A 17,384-nucleotide genomic window follows, 5' to 3' on the forward strand; every position below is an offset into this window, starting at 1 on the left:
CATGGTCTTATAATGATGATGACACCTTGAAAGATGAAAAGACTGGCGCAGGACAGAGGACTATGGCTAACTGCTGTTAGCAGTCAATGCCCCAGCTGGGGTGATGGCCTTAAGAAGAAGAGTTGGCAGCATTGGACAAGGAGGCTGTTAAGCCTGTCTGGTCCAATCCTATTAGAGGCTTCACAGCTATGAACTCCTTTAACACTGTTTGGAACCACTTTCACTTTACTTGACTGGCAGGAGGCAACATGGTGAACCTTCCAGGCAGTGGCAGACACAGCAGTCTATGACTGACTCTGCAAGACATTAGTATTCTCCATCAAAACATAATATTATCGAAGCTCGATCTCGCAGTCAGATTTGTCTGCTGATTTTACTCTATGAGGACAATTCCAATCTCCCTTTGAAGGTTAATCTTGAATCTGTTTCCACTGCTTCTTCAAGCTGCACTGTGGGGATTGTAGTACGTTGCTATGTAATAGATTGTTTAAGATTGTCATAGCAGGGGGATGGACGTATAGTGGGAATAAGCTCCTGTGAAATGCTCCCAACAGCACACATCTCAAATAGCCTCTGACAACCAAGTCTAACTCCCGGCTTCATGTGTGGCTTAGCTACTAAGTCCAGTGGAACAGATTCTGCAGACAGAAGAAGAGGCAAAGGTGGGTTGTGGGTTACTGGCATCTTAATCGCTTTGGTTGCAGCTCATCTCGGAGAAGAAAAATTCTGATCTCAAACCTCCGCTGCCTTGTGGCTAGACCCACTCACAAGGAAGGCTTCGGGAGTAAACCCCAAGGAAAAATTCACTGGCAGAGTCCCTAAGGCAGTACGATGAGCTCAATGCTGACTGGCAATCTCTTGTAGAACACCAATGTTATGTTGTATTCTTTGAAAAACAATCGCCCACTTAATTTTCACACTGGATTCTTCTTCAAGGTCTAACATGACCATCACCAGGAACTCTGTTATAATGATATTTACTGACGGATAGTTATTGGCCACAAGACAATCAGAGTCATAGAGTCATAGAGCACCATAATACAGAAACAGGCCATACAGCCCACCTACTCTATACCAAACCGTTGTACTTCCTAGTCCCATTGACCTACACCTGGGCCATAGCCCTCGATACCCTTCCTACCCATGCAATTATCCAAACTTCTCTTAAATGTTGAAATCAAACCCACATCCACTGCTTCCAATGCCAGCTTATTCCACACACTCGCCACCAGCTGAGTAAAGAAGTTCCCCCTCAGGGTCCCCTTAAACAGTTCACCTTTTACCCTTAACCCATGACCTCTCGTTCTAGTCTCTTCCAGCCTCAGTGGAAAAACCTTGCATTTCATCATCATTATGTGCCACGTTCTACTTGCATTTACCCTTTCTATGCCCCTCATAATTTTGTATATCTCTATCAAATCTCCCCTCATTCTCCTGCACGTCAAGGAATAAATTCCTAACAAAGGAATAAAGTCCTAATCTATTCAACCATTTCTTCTAACTCAGGTCCTCAAGTCCTGGCAAGGTCTTTGTAAGTTTTCTCTGTAAAACGTTATTTATATCCAACCAACAGAGGTCTCATCAGAAAGATGACATCTTAGTTCACGCACAGAATGACATTGCACTGGGATCTCAGCTTTGGGCTCTAGCGTTTGGAATGGGAATTGAATCCACAACCTTTGGATCCAAAGGCAAGCCAGATGTTAAGCTTCAAGTGAATCTTCATGTCTGTGCCAAAAGATAAATCATCAGTTACTGACTGACGTAGAACCTAAAGTATCCTCTTTGCTCATCCACACCCAGCAAAAATAAAACCAATAAACAATAAACAAACAGATGTTGGAGACCCAGAGCAACACACGCTAAATGCTGGAGGAACTCAGCATCTATGGAGAGGAATAAACAGTTGATTTTTGATGCTGCCTGATCTTCTGAACTCTTCCAGCTACTTGTGCGTGTGACCTCACAACCACCTTGATTTTAACCTTGCATCTTACTGTCTACCTGCAATACTCTTTCTCTGTAGCTGTTACGCTTTATTCTACACACTATTACACTGTCTTAACTTGTTCTACCTCAGTGCACGGCATAATGAATTGATCTGTATGAACAGTATACAAGACAATCTTTTCATTGTACCTTGTACATGAGATAATAATAAACCAATTCCAATTCATCGCACGTGGGGAAAAAGTAATCAAAATAATACCCAGTACCTTAGCTGCATTCTCCAAATGCTTGCAGTTGTGAAACTTTCCTCAAGGCAGCATTACCTGTAAGAGATGAGAGAGGGAAAATACTTTACACTTTTTTGGTTGGGATCACATGATTACTTCACTTCAGACCCCAAGAGTCAGTCAAAGAGGGGATGGCAATAAGGACAGTCTACACATAATGGCTTTGCTCTCCTCAAGTTCTCATTCTACCCACATATTAACAGGTCATAAAGTATGAGTGTAACTCAGTCCCCAAAAAGTGCTGAAAATACTCAGGCAGTGAGAGTGGAGAGATTATCTCAGATTTCTAGCATCTGCAGTATTTATTTTTATCCATTGTTCTATATATAAACCAACTATATCCCTCAGTTGGATTCTAGCCCATTGCTTAATCTCCAGCAAAAACATGAGAAAAAAATCATTCATTAAGATGATTTACCTCAGTGCCAATTTCCTGCATTAACTTCTTGTCTCTTGATTCCTTTAGCATCTATTGATTGCTGTCTCAACTATACTCACAAACCTTTTGGGTGGAGAATTCCAAGTGTTCACCACCCTCTGGGAAAGGAGCTATCTTCTTATCTCCATCCTGAGTAAGCAGCCATTATTTCTGTGAACCCCGGGGTCTGAAAATCCCAATCATGGAAATCAACCTCCATCATGGATGATTTTACATCATGGGCACTAGCCTCCCCATCGTTGAGTACATCTTCACAAGGCAATGCCTCAAAAAGGTGGCATCCACCATCATGGGCTCCCATCATGCCCTCTTCTCATTGATATATGTAATTTTATAATGTTTTTAGGTATTGCATTGTACTGTTGTCATAAAGCAACCCATTTCATGACATATGCTAGTGATAATAAATCTGATCTTGATTCTGATTCTCCCTGCATTTTCCCAGTAAATCTTTAAGAATTTTGTATGTTTCAATAAAATTATTTCCTATTTTTCTGAAGTTAGAGGGATATAGGTCAATATACAGGCAAATAAGACTAGTTCAGTCAGGCAACTTGGTCAGAATGGATAAGATGAGCCAAAGAGTCTGGTTCCATGCTGTTCAGCTCTATGACTATGCCTGCTGCTCCTGGATATTAACTTCCCAGAATTCATGTATAGGGAGCACCCACAACTCTCAGAATGTCCCACTTTTCAATCTGCCACTATGTAAAAATAATCCACCTTATTTTTATTTTTCTACCAAAGTGAATCACTTCAAAATTTTTCCCATTATATTCCATTTGAAATGTTTTCACTGATTCTCTTGACCTATCTATATCTTCTACAGATCTTCAGCCCTGACAGCCCACCAAACACTTGATTAGACTTCAATACATAACTCACACCCGGGCATCTGTTCTTCATTATAAAACCCTTGTTCTCCTTGAGAAGATTCCAGTCAGTAACTCTACTCTAATGTGCATTAATCTGCAAGTCAACCCTAGAAGGCCTAATTTAGTGAGGCCTCATTTGGAGTATTGTGTGCAGTTTTGGTCACCTCAGACATCCCACCTCTCCTGGAACTTCTGGGAGTCTCCCGCATATGAATAGTGGCTCCCTGATGCCCGCAAATTATATACAATATCACAGAAATCAATTGTTTTGAGAGCGAGCGAGAGAAAAGCGAGAGAGCGTGAGAGCGACCACGAGAGAGCGCGCAAGTGAGAACGAAAGCAAGCGAGAGAGGGAGAGAGAGAACAAGCGAGAGAGAAAGCAAGCAAGAGCGCTTGAGAGCGCACGAGCGACCACAAGAGAGCGTGACAGCGCCATGGCAGAGTGTTCCAAAAAAAATGAAACGTACGTCACCCCAGACTACACTAAAGTGTACCCCTGCCTAATAGGGGTCAAAATAATGACGGTGTTGCTCGCTGCACTGTTTGCAACAGTGACTTTTCTATTGCCCATGGTGGGTTAAGACTATAAAAGATGTGTTGAGGTGAGATTAACAGGTGTCATTCGTTCATTAGCATAGCTAACGTTATTTAAACTAGCTGGCTGGCTGCTAAGGAGCTACTCTATCGCAGACATCCCACCTCTCCCGGAAGTCTCCCGCAAATTGATGATGCTACCTCCCTGAAATGAGTTTCTGCAGGGTGGGATGTCTGTCACCTACATACAGGAAGGATGTAAATAATATTGAAGGAGTACAGAGAAAATTTACAAAGATGTTTCTGGGACTGAAGGACCTGAGTTATAAGGAAAGATTGAATTAGTTAGAACTTTCTTCCCTAGAAGGTCGAAGACTGAGGGAGATTTGACAGAGGTATACAAAATATCAGGGTAATTGATAGGGTTAATGTAAGCAGGCCTTTTCCACTGAGGTAGGGTGACACTAGAACTAGAGGTCATGGGTTAAGGGTGAAAGGTGAAATGTTTAAGGGGGACATGAAGGAGAACTTATGCACTCAGAGGGTGGTGAGAGTGTGCAACAAGCTGCCAGCACAAGTGGTGAATGAGATTTTGACTTCAATTCTCAAGAGAAGTTTGGGTAGGTGCATGGATGGGAGGAGTATGGAGGGCTGTGGTCTGGGTGCAGGTTGATGGGACGAGGCGTTCAGCATTGGCTGGATGAGCTAAAGGGTCTGTTTCTGTGCTGTAGTCTTCTATGACTCTAGAAATCCTTAATTAGGCACTCATCTCTAACCCAGATTATTGATTATACTTTATAAAGCCCTGCAGTCTCCATAAACAGATTTCAGCTTGTAACTTACTCCCCTGGAATTTTCACATTCTGGAATAAATTGCAAGTTCCAAATTGAGTTCAGTTCTGGTCACCTCATTATAGGAAGGATGTGGAAGCTTCACAGACAGGGCAGAGGAGACTTTACCAGACTATTGGCTGGATTAGAGAGCATGATGACAGATTGGGCCAGCTAACGCTTTTCCCTTTGGAGTGAAGGAGGATAAGAGATGACCTGATGGAGGTACACAGGATGATAAGAAGCATAGAGCCAGCACCTTTTTCCCAGGATGGAAATACAAGAGGCATAGTAATTTTAAGGCGATTGGAGGAAAGTATATGGGGTTGCCAAAGACAGGTTCTTCACACAGAGAGTGGTGGTAGAGGTAGATGTATTAATTATGTTGAAGAAACTCTTAGATAGGCACATGAATAAAAGAAAAACAGACGGCTATGTGGTGAGAAGAGTTAGATTGATTTGGAGTAGGTTAAAAGGTCAGCACAACATTGTGGGCTGAAGGTCTTGTATTGTGCTGTAGGTTCTATATTCTACATTCTTTAATAATCATTTAGTTTCCAGCCTGTGGCTCATGTTTGGATATACGCACAGTGGACACTTTATGAGGTACATTTGTACACCTGCTCATTAATGCAAATATCTAATCAGCTAATCATGTGGCAGCAACTCAATGCATAAAAACATGTAGACATGGTCAAAAGGTTCAGTTGTTGTTAACACCAAACATCAGAATGGGGAAGAAATGTGATCGAGGTGACTAACTGTGGAATGATTGTTGGTGCCAGATGGGGTGGTTTGAGTATCTCAGAAACTGCTGATCTCCTGGGATTTTCACGCACAACAATCTCTAGAGTTTACAGAGAATGGTGTGAAAAAACAAAAAGCATCCAGTGAGCGGCAGTTTTGTGGGTGAAGTACCTTGTTAATGAGAGAGGTCAAAATGGCCAGACTGGTTCAAGCTGACAGGAAGTCGACGATAATTTAAAAAGCCACAAGTAACAACAGTGGTGAGCAGGAGAGCGTCTCTGAATGTACAACATGTCGAACCTTCAAGTGGATTGCCTACAGCAGCAGCAGACCATGAAGGTACACTCAATGGGCACACTATTAGGTACAGGAGGCATCCTATTAAACTGGCCACTGAGTGTATTTTATTTATATATACATATATATAGTTTCTCTGCTGTCTTTGAATCCCGCAGTTAAAGGCCCCATCTGTACCTCGTCATAAATCTGGAGAGCATCAGCTTCCTGCTTCATCACAGACTGTCTCTGTCGCAGTCCATTGTGGCACCTGGATTGCAATGCACCAGTTTGTGCTGCTCTCTCTACTATTTATTGCCATAACCAGAGCAAGCACCCGCAGTCAGGAAGCTGGAAACAAAGGCACCATCTGCATTTGGCTGAAGTTCTCCCTAAATGGGATCCGTCCCATGCAGAATCAATAGTGGGGCCACCGAGCTCTAGCATGACAAAACACAAGTGTACGCAACCTGGCAATGGAACCTGGTCAAAGGGGGTGGGGCTGGAGGTTTCTTCAAAAGCCCTGGAACAATACCACCGAATGTCCTTACAAAATATGCTTCCTATGTTACTGTATGGAGCTGAATCATGGACCACCCACAGTAGGCACCTGAAAACCCTGGAACAATAACACCAAAGTTCCTTACAAAAGATCCTTCCTATGTTACTGTATGGAGCTGAATCATGGACCACCTACAACAGACACCTGAAAACCCTGGAACAATAACACCAAAGTTCCTTACAAAAGATCCTTCCTATGTTACTGTATGAAGCTGAATCATGGACCACCTACAACAGACACCTGAAAACCCTGGAATAATGCCACCAAAGATCCTCACAAAAGATTTTGATGATCAGCTGGAAGGGCAGACACACTAAGACCAGCGTCCTGGAGGAGGCCAACGTGATTCTCCTTTACGATAAAGTAACACCAAGTCCGATGGATCGATCATGTCATCTGGATTATTGGCAGGATTCTTAGCAGTGTGGAGGAAACATAGAAACAAAGAAACCCTACAGCACAATACAGGCCCTTCGGCCCACAAAGCTGTGCCGAACATGTCTTTACCTTAGAAATTACCTAGGGTTACCCATAGCCCTCTATTCTTCTGAGCTTCATGTACCTGTCCAGGAGTTTCTTAAAAGATCTTATCATATCCACCTCCACCACCATCACTGGCAGCCCATTCCACACACTCACCACTATCTGCTTAAAAAACTTACCCCTGACATCTCCTCTGTACCTACTTCCAAGCACCTTAAACCTGTGCCCTCTCTTGTTAGCCATTTCAGCCCTGGGAAAAAGCCTCTGACTATCCACATGATCAACGCCTCTCACCATCTTATACACCTCTATCAGGTCACCTCTCATCCTCCATCAGAATAGAGGGATCTTGAGGTCCACACCCATCGACTGCCCAAAATTGCCATGCAAGTTGATAGGATGGTTAAGAAGGCGTATGTTGTGTTGCCCTTCATTAGTTGGGGGATTGAACTCAAGAGCTGCAAGATAATGTTGCTCCACTGAAAAACCCTGGTTAGACCATATGGAGTATTGTGTTCAGTTCTAGTCACTTCACTGTAGGAAAGATGAGGAAGATTTAGAAAAGTTACAGAAGAGATTTATCAGGGTGCTGCCTGGATTACAGTGTGTGTCTTATGAGGAAATATTAAGTGAGCAAAGCCTTTTCTCTTTGGAATGAAGGAGCAGGAAATAACTTGATAGATGTGGACAAGATGATGAGTCATTGATGGAGTGAACGGCCAGAGATTTTTTCCCAGAACAGAAATGACTAATACAAGGGGGCATAATTTTAAGGTGATTGGAGGAAAGTATAAGGGTAATATCGGAGGTAGGTTTTTATACACAGAGAGTGGTTGATGCATGGAACATGCTGCTCGGCGTAGTGGAAGAGGCAGATACATTAGGGACATTTAAGAGACTCTTAGAGAGGCACATGGATTATGGAAAGATGGAGGGTTATGCTAGAGGGAAGCATTTGAATGATCTTACAAAAGGATAAAAAAAATCAACATAACATTGCGGGTCAAAAGGCCTATCCTGTACTGTAATATTCCAAGTTCTATGTTCTCCCCATGACCGTGTGGTTTTCCTCCAGGGGCTCCACTTTCCTCTCTCTTTCCAAAAACATACAGGTTCATAAATTGTGGGCAAGCCACGTTGTCACTGGAAGCATGACGACTCTTGCGGGCTGCCCCCAGCACAATCCTCGGACTGTGTTGGTTGTTGTTGCCAATGACGACTTCACTGTACACGTGATAACTAGAGCTAATTTTTATCTTTCTGTGTTCTACGAGGAAAAAAGACAGAGGAAACAAGTCAGCCCACTGTATCAGAGTAATTTAAGTGTTCGTCCAAGTAGCTTTTAATGCAGAAAGGGTTTCTGTCTCCCCCGGCACATGTTCCGGACCCCTAGAGCTCTATCAGTGAAAGAATTACCTTTCTCCTCCCTCAACCTTCTTCCAATTAGCTTGAATCTATGTCCTTAGTTTTTGACCTTGTTGTTGAATGGTGTAATCCTTTCCTGTTTAAGCTGTCTGGACTCCTCATTAGTCTCACACTCTGCCCAGCTTCCTCCCTTCCAAAGGCTGCAGGTACAGCCCCGATGGCCTCTCCTCATAAATAACCCCAGTGGTAATCTCATTAGAATGAAACAGGGCTGATGGAGGGGAAGGGGGAGAGACAATCAGTGCAGAGATAGGCAGGCAAGGGAAGAGGCTCCCTGAGAAAGCATGTGCAATGCCACAGGAGACAAGCCTCCTTTCCCGAAAGCACTGCCTCTTGCTCAAGTGTGACTCACTGCCACCAGCTGCCCTTTTGTGCTCCGTCCAAGCGATCATGAATCACATGCAAGTTCAGGCAGTGAGCTGTAAGCGGGGGACTGGCTGTTTGATCGCAAAGGCAGTGACGCTTGAACCTGATTCCATTTTCACCCCTGAAATCCTCCGAGCAGCCAGCAGCGGCTGACTGATCAGGGAAAAAAAAATCTCCACAGCACAGAAGGGCCCATTGTGTAGGTACGGCTGCAGGACAGTCATCCGCTCTAATCCTACTTCCCAGCCCTCTGTCCGTCCCCTCCAAGTGAACAGCCTTAACCCTGCAGTCTTGGTTTCTGTATCCAACAATGATTACACTTTAGGTCATAGAACAGCACAGGCCCTTCGGCCCACAGTGCTGTGCTGACCTTATAAGATACTCTAAGATCTGTCTAAACCTTCGTTCCTACACAGTCCTCCATTTTTCTGCAATGCATGTGCCTATCAAAGAGACTCTTAAATGTCCCTAATGTACCTGCCTCTACCACCACTCTGGGCAGCACATTGCATGCACCCAACTCTCTCTGTGTAAAAGAATTACATCCAACATCCCCCCCATATAACACACACGAAACACTGGAGGAATTCAGCAGGTCAGGCAGCATCTATGGACATGAATAGATGGTCAATATTTTGGGCTGAGACCCTTCTTCAAGACTGAGAAGGAAGGGGGAAATTGTCAGAATAAAAAGAACGGTGTTGGCCCAAAAAGTCCAAGTATTCACACATCAAAGTTGCTGGTGAACACAGCAGGCCAAGCAGCATCTATAGGAAGAGGTGCAGTCGACGTTTCAGGCCGAGACCCTTCGTCAGGACTAACTGAAGGAAGAGTGAGTAAGGGATTTGAAAGCTGGAGGGGGAGGGGGAGATGCAAAATGATAGGAGAAGACAGGAGGGGGAGGGATGGAGCCGAGAGCTGGACAGGTGATAGGCAAAAGGGGATACGAGAGGATCGTGGGACAGGAGGTCCGGGAAGAAAGACGGGGGGGGGGGTTGACCCAGAGGATGGGCAAGAGGTATATTCAGAGGGACAGAGGGAGAAAAAGGAGAGTGAGAGAAAGAATGTGTGCATAAAAATGAGTAACAGATGGGGTACGAGGGGGAGGTGGGGCCTAGCGGAAGTTAGAGAACCTGATGGCATGAACATTGACTTCTCTAACTTCCGCTAGGCCCCACCTCCCCCTCGTACCCCATCTGTTACTCATTTTTATGCACACATTCTTTCTCTCACTCTCCTTTTTCTCCCTCTGTCCCTCTGAATATACCTCTTGCCCATCCTCTGGGTCAACCCCCCCCCCTGTCTTTCTTCCCGGACCTCCTGTCCCACGATCCTCTCGTATCCCCTTTTGCCTATCACCTGTCCAGCTCTCGGCTCTATCCCTCCCCCTCCTGTCTTCTCCTATCATTTTGCATCTCCCCCTCCCCCTCCAGCTTTCAAATCCCTTACTCACTCTTCCTTCAGTTAGTCCTGACGAAGGGTCTCGGCCTGAAACGTCGACTGCGCCTCTTCCTATAGATGCTGCTTGGCCTGCTGCGTTCACCAGCAACTTTGATGTGTGTTGTTTGAATTTCCAGCATCTGCAGAATTCCTGTTGTTTGAAGTCCAAGTATTCATTCAGTTCTGTAGATGCTGCCTGACCTGTTGAGTTCCTCCAGCATTTTGTGTGTGGGCTGCTTGGGATTTCTAGCATCTGCAGACTTCCTCATGTTTATGATTTTCTTTCGCCCCCACACCTTCATCTCACCACCGTAAATTTATAACCCTCATATTAGCCATTTCTGCCTTGGGAAAAAGTCGGTGGTTGTCCATTCATTCTATGCCTGCTATCATCATGTAGACCTCTATGAAGTCACCTTTCATCGTCCTTCTCTCCAAAGTGAAAAGCTCTAGCTCACACTCAACCTACTGAACAGAGTTGCTATAAACTTGGGGCGAGGGTGGGAAGAGATTAATTGGTCTAAGTTTTGGAGTGGGATGGTCTTACAGAGGGAGATTAAATAAGACTGTCTGAAGTTTAGATGAACAGGAAATGGTCTGCCGAGCCCTAAGAGACAGGGGCAGACAGGATAAAGATGGAAGGTTATGTCCTCTAAATGGAGAGTCTAGAACGAGGGTTTACAATCTCAGGACGAGTAGGATACCATTTAGAATAGATTCTCTATGCCAAGAGTTGGATAAAGATTAAAAGATTAGCTTTATTTGTGACTTGTACATTGAAACATACAGTGAAGCATATCATTTGTGTTAATGATCAACACAGTCGGAAGACGTACTGTGGGCAGCCCGCAGGTGTTGCCATGCTTCCAGCGCCAATGGAGCATGCCCACAACTTCCTAACTCTAACTTGTACAAACCTGCACATCTTTGGAATGTGAGAAGAATCTGGAGGACCTGAAGTAAACCCACATGGTCACGGGGAGTATGTACAAATTCCTTACAGACAGTGCCGGGAATTGAACCCCAATCGTTGGCGCTGTAAAGCATTATGCTAACCACTACATTACCATGCTGCCCAAAAGCCTCGTGTCTATCAAAGCTGGTCCTAACAGCTCAATACATCTGTCAGCATTGGGGATAGGCTTTGTGGTGGAATTGTGATTGGCCATGATTTTCATCAAAGCTCAAGGTGGTGGAGGTACTCCTGAAGCATTTAACAAGTATTCAAGGCAAGTGCTTGAATTGCCAAGCCGCAGATGACCACTGACCGAATGGTGGGAAATGGGATTGGTTACAGTATAACATTGGTGTTGGGAACACTTACTCATATCTGCGGAAGAATTAGAGAGAGTTACACTTATGGAATGCAGGAGGAAATGCAGGTCAGGCAGCATCCATGATGAGAAATAAACAGTCGCCATTTCAGGCCACCAGCTATGGATAGCGGCTTGAGATCAGGATAAATATGGTGGACTGGAGGATCTTGTTAATGTACTGTATATCTCTCCATGGCTCTTGCCCCTGTTTCTGATGCTAGATTTTATTTTATTTTGATTTTATTCTATTATGAGATATAGCACAGGACAAACCCTTCCAGACCAGCACCACACCTAATTAACCCTAGCCTAATAACAGGACAATTTACAGTGACCAATGAACCCACTACCTGACACATCTTGGGAATGTGGGAGGAAACCAGAGCACCCGGAGGAAACCCTTGTGTTCATGGGAAGGATGTACAAACTTCTTACAGGAGGCGTTGGAATTGAAATCCAAGCTCTGACGCTCTGGGCTGTAATAGCATCGCGCTAACCTCTACGCTACCACGGTGCCAAGTGAATCAGGACTTTGCGGCCAGGAATGTGGATAAGTCATGAGGTCAGCCATTGAGTAGGCTTGAAACGGTCAATTGACTGACCACTGCTCCAATCTCCTACGTTATTAAATGCACATCTGATTTAATGCTTCATCCATAACAGCCCCTTTTCCGTAACACACGCAGACCAAAAATGCTAAGGTCCAACCATGCTATATAGGGTTGGAGACAGGCCCCACTTGACCACATCCAGGGCATCTGCTGTTCATGTGGGCACCACACACAGTGGCTAGCCTACCCGGCGCCAACACAAAAGGAAATGCTGAAAAAGGCAGGTTAAAGCAAACCGTATGACAATGGCCCCTCCCCATCCTCTCTCCCTTATAAATACGTAAATCTGTGACTTGTAAATTGCTTCAAACCCCTTCTTCCACCCCAGTGCCCAGTTCCGACATCAGCCTGCCTGCCATTCACCCATTTCTGAAATTTCGCTTTGCTTTCTCAAAGGCTGTTCCAGAAAGTTCTCCAAATTGCACGCACCTGCCAACACAACAACCGCGCCCCCCCCACCCCGCCACCCTGCTGCCAAGTTTGGGTTGAAACGAGAAGCACATGTGAGCAGAGACATATGACAGCAAATTGAGGCTGCCTGGCCCCAGAAGTGCAATGCCAGTGTGTGGGTGCAAACACAGTCTCCGACACGTTAGATTCAACACACTTATTGATGCATTTACACAAGGCTACAACAACACCCACTTCCCTCTACAAATACTGAAACACAACCGACTCGACCAACGATTAAAAATTAAAACTCAACCTTCATTATTTGCAGATAGATGATCAGAAAATATCGAAAAGGCATAATGAAAAGGAAAGAGAAAATCAGTACCTGCTTCAGCAAAGGGTAAATTTACCTCAGCAAGGGGCAAAATGAAGAGGAGTAAACGTCACAAACGGTCTGTATCACCGATGGCTGGAGTCTCATCTGAAGGAAGATGGCTGGGGGAAGATAGATGTGGAAGGGATTGGATTGAGAGATGGATGGTGGCAAAGGGTGGAGGAGAGAGGAGGATAGGGAGAGAGGGAGGGGAAGAGGGGGAAGAAGGGAATTTGTGCAGAAGAGGGACAGGGAGAAAGGGAGGTATAGGAGGAATGGGGAGAATGGGGGGGGAGCGCGGTTGAAGAGGCGGAGGGGCTGTCTGGCGTCCCCCTAAAGATCCACGGTGATAGTATGATGTCACAGTACAGCAGCGATTCTTCCAACCCCATGATGAGCCGGGCCAGAATGGGGAGGCAATCTACAACCAAGGTTATCACTTCTCCCCCCCCTACCCCCACCTCGCCTACCACCCACCGAATTAGCAAAAAAAAAATTTCAAAATAAAATCTGAAATCTCCGCTTGGCGTTCCGGTGCAAATCCCAGGTCGGAGGAGATGTTGGAATCTTTAACATTCGGTCCGGACACAGATCCCAGGAAAGAGGCTCTCTCAGTGGTTAAGCTTACACCCGTCATTCAGAGGGTGCAGCAGCTCCAATACGCTTGGCTCCAGTTTTATGGTTGTAAATGTACATTTTTTCATCGGCGAAGAGTTTCAGCATTTCTTCAAGAGGCGGCGTGCCAACGAAGAAAGATGTCGGGGGGTCGGAGGACTGAAGTTAGAGGAGGGTGCAGGGAATAGACCACCCCCTTTTCCTTGAAGCTTCATGACAGACTCCTGCTTTTGGTGGCTCAGTCGGCCTGCCCTCTGCCAAGGCTTTGTTGCATCCTGTCACAAAGATTTTCGAAACTTTCCCTTCCCTTCCCTTCCTTGGGGAAAGCCAAAATTTTAAATAAAACAGAAACTTCCCCCTCACACTCCTTTCTCCTCTCTCTCGCTCTCTCTCTCTCTCTTCCGCACAAACACACAGACATACAGACCTACACACACAGACAAGCACACAAATATGCACACACTTACACTCACACAGATACACACACACACACACACACACACACACACACACACACACACACGAACGCCAATATAAATAGTTTTTAAAATCCTGTTTCCTTTGCCCCTCTCTACCGCCCCAAGCTCACTGTCCCTGCCTATATTCAGTTTCTTTTTTTCTAGTCTTTTTTTGGGGCGAAAATCAGGAGATAAACAGCAGGATTTCTCAAGCATGGAGAGTTCAGCCCCCTGGTACCCTGCCAAAAAATAAGCGAAGAAACGCAGCCAACAGCACAATGGCAAAGTTGTGCTTCCAAGTCCAAAGCTGAAGCGCTCTGCGAGCCGGGGCAGGAACATGGAACGCTCCGCCATTTTGCGTGCTGAGTTGAAATACGCTAGTCCCTGAGCCTCGTGCCATTTCTCTGTTTTTCCTTCCCTCGTACATCTCCTTATCCACTCTCCTACTCTTTCCTCCAGCTCTCGATCGGGCACGTTCAATTCCCCTTCCCTCACTTACTGCTCTCAACCTCAATTTCCCCGCACTCGTACTCTCTGACTTTGCATTTCTCCCTCACTCCCTCTCCTTTTTCACAAACTGTCTGTTCCTCTCACTATCTTCTCTCTCCCCACTCCGCTTCTCCGTTCCCTCCCTCCTGACTCTGCATCTTTTATTTTCCTAAGATATTCTTTGCAGCTTTCTTCAGCCTTCCCTGGCATCTCCCTTTGTCTGCTCCTCTGCATCGCTGTGACGTTAACCTCTCAGCCTTGCCTATCTCAATCCTTCCTGCCCTGTTTCCTCTCTCTCCCTCTGTCCTATTGCCCGGTTGATTGTCTCTGTCGCAACCCCAGCTCGTCTGTGCTCTGCCTCAAACTCTCTGACTCTCTCTCAGCTCCTCTCCTTTCACTCAAGCTTTCATTGATCTCTCCCTGGGACATCAATCTGTGCAGAAACCACATCCTTACTGCAAAGCGGGAGGGTTGTTCTTTATCGAGCAAACACAAAACACAAAGGAATCCCTGCCTCACAGTGCTGTCTGGCCTGCAGACGGCAACACAGAATTCGGCAAAATGCATCACCTTTGGGAGGATGGTACCATAGCAACATGTGCCTGGCACACGGCCCAATCTCTGTGCTACTAGGCTGGCAGCTTTAACTGGTTTTAACTGGTTAAACTCCGATTGTCTTTCTGCTGCTGACCCACAGACAAGAGTCGTATGATTGTGGATAATTGATCGGAGGTGGGATGTGCAGGGAATGTCACGCACTATAATTGCAGCAGGAATCATCCCTTTGCGCTGCCGCTGGGGCACTGATGTTTGCGTGTGTGTTTGTGTATCCGTGTCCAAGTATGGGTGTGTCTGAACGCGAGTGTGTGTCTTTTGGCACAAATGAAACTGTATGTGCTTGATTCCAGCATACTACCATCAGGGAGGGGGCACAGGAGCCTGAAGACACCTACACATCATTTTAGAAACTGCTTCTTCCCCTCCGCCATCAGATTTCTGAATGAACCCATGAAATTTACCTCAGTATTTTCCTCCCTTCCCGCTTGCCTTCGAATATAGAGCAGACACTTACACTCCAGCCTGTCCTCTAATTTCCCAAATCTCTAACCTGACCCTCAACTCCCCTCTATATCCCCAAAGCCATCCATATGAACCATGAACCCCAAAAAAAACTAAATCTGATTCTGAGTTGCAACCTCCACAGAGACTGCAGACAGGTGCCATCTTGGAAAAAAAAGACAACTGCAGTACAAAATGAAACACAGCTGGATCATTCACAGCACAGTGTCACCCTTGCCGCAATGTGTAACAACCCTTACAATTTTCAGACTGGTATGGAGCAGCTACTGCACAGCATTGGAAAAAGCTGCAGAGGGTTGTAAACTCAGCCATCTCTATCAAGGGCATTGGTCTCCTCAGGATCGAGGGCACCCTCAAAAGGCATGGGATGAACATTTGGCATCCATTATTAAGGACCCCCATCGATGGGGACACGCCCACTTCTCATTGCAACCGTTTTTTTTTAAGCGTGTCCTACCAGACATTCAGCCATTCTCGTCTGGCACGTGGTGTCAGGATTAACCGGGTCACGTTATGAACGCTCCTGACCCGACCCTCGTATTTTTTACGAGGCCGAGTGGCTAGCTCGACACTCAGCCCGGCTCAGGGGTGGCCTGACCTGGATTCGAACTCGGGAACCTCCGATCCGGAGTCCGGCGCTGATCTCACTGCGCCACCAGCTGGCCTACCATGAAGGAGGAGGTACAGGAGCCTGAAGACACACTCTCGACATTTAAAGACAGCTTCTTCCCCTCCGCCATCAGGTTTCTGAATGGACATTGAAGACTACTTCACTAGTTTGCTCTCAGTTGGCACTACATATTTATTTTTATATTTCTCATTTCTCTTATGTCTTACTCTGTACTGCTGCCACAAAACAGCAAATTTCATGATAATGAACCTGATTCTGATTCTGAAAGCAGCATCCGTCATCAAAAACCCCCACCATCCAGGCTGGTCGGCTGCTGGCGCAGTGAGATCAGCGCCGGTCCAGTGACGGACCGCTCCCGAGCGTGCTCGCCATCTGTGCTGGGTTGATGTCGAGCTCGCAACTCGGCCTTGTAAAATAACACTGCAAGATGTCTGTGCGGGGAGTGGCGCCCCACACAGCCTTTCGAACTGCGCCTTGTGAGGCATGAATATGCCTGACGCTGGCCTTTCAGGTCTGAGTCAACGTCAGCATCATCATCATCGTCCAGGCCTTTCTCTCTTCCCACTACTACCACGGGCAAGGAGGCTCAAGAGCCTTGGATCTCACAAGTACTGCACAAGTGACTTCACAGTGCCTGTGTGTGCACATGTATGTCACCTATGTTGGCGCATGCACGAATGTTTGCAGGAGGTGTGGTTGGACATTGGTCAGTTTCTCACCAACACATGGTCCATAGCTTTCTATAACTTAGATTCCAAGTGCTAATATATCAGCTTTCTCAACATTGTAGCCTGCACCCCCTCCACATCAGCACCCTTGTCCAAAATGGTACAGCAACCGTTAGCTCTTATCACTTTTGTGATACATAGAACAAGGAACAATACAGAACGATACAGGCCCTTTGACCCATGATGCTGTGCTGACCTTTTCAAAGTCATTATCAAAGTACATATATGTTACTATATACAACCCTGAGATTCCTTTTCTTGTGGGCATACTCAATAAATCTATAGAATAGTAACCAAAACAGAATAAATGTGCAAATGACAACAAACTGTGCAAATACAAAAAGAAAGAAATAATAAGAAATAGATAAGCAAAAATATCAAGAACATGAGATGAAGAGTCCTTGAAAGTGAGAAAATCCAGGATCCAATTATACAAGGAAGTATTGAGGCTAAGGTCTTGGAGTTTATCGATTAG

At 45.6% G+C, this 17,384-nt stretch overlaps 1 long non-coding RNA gene across 13 annotated transcripts in view; it reads right to left on the reverse strand.

Annotated features, from left to right (window-relative positions):
• Positions 1–17,384, reverse strand: part of LOC134347806 (uncharacterized) — a 293,384-nt gene that overhangs the window by 52,231 nt on the left and 223,769 nt on the right. For all 13 annotated transcript variants that reach the window (XR_010018266.1, XR_010018260.1, XR_010018264.1 and 10 more), the window contains one exon: positions 2,217–2,273. This is a non-coding gene — a long non-coding RNA (uncharacterized LOC134347806). The remainder of the gene's footprint in view (positions 1–2,216; positions 2,274–17,384) is intronic.

This window comes from Mobula hypostoma, chromosome 6 (genome assembly GCF_963921235.1).
Source record: "Mobula hypostoma chromosome 6, sMobHyp1.1, whole genome shotgun sequence".
NCBI lineage: Eukaryota > Metazoa > Chordata > Chondrichthyes > Myliobatiformes > Myliobatidae > Mobula > Mobula hypostoma.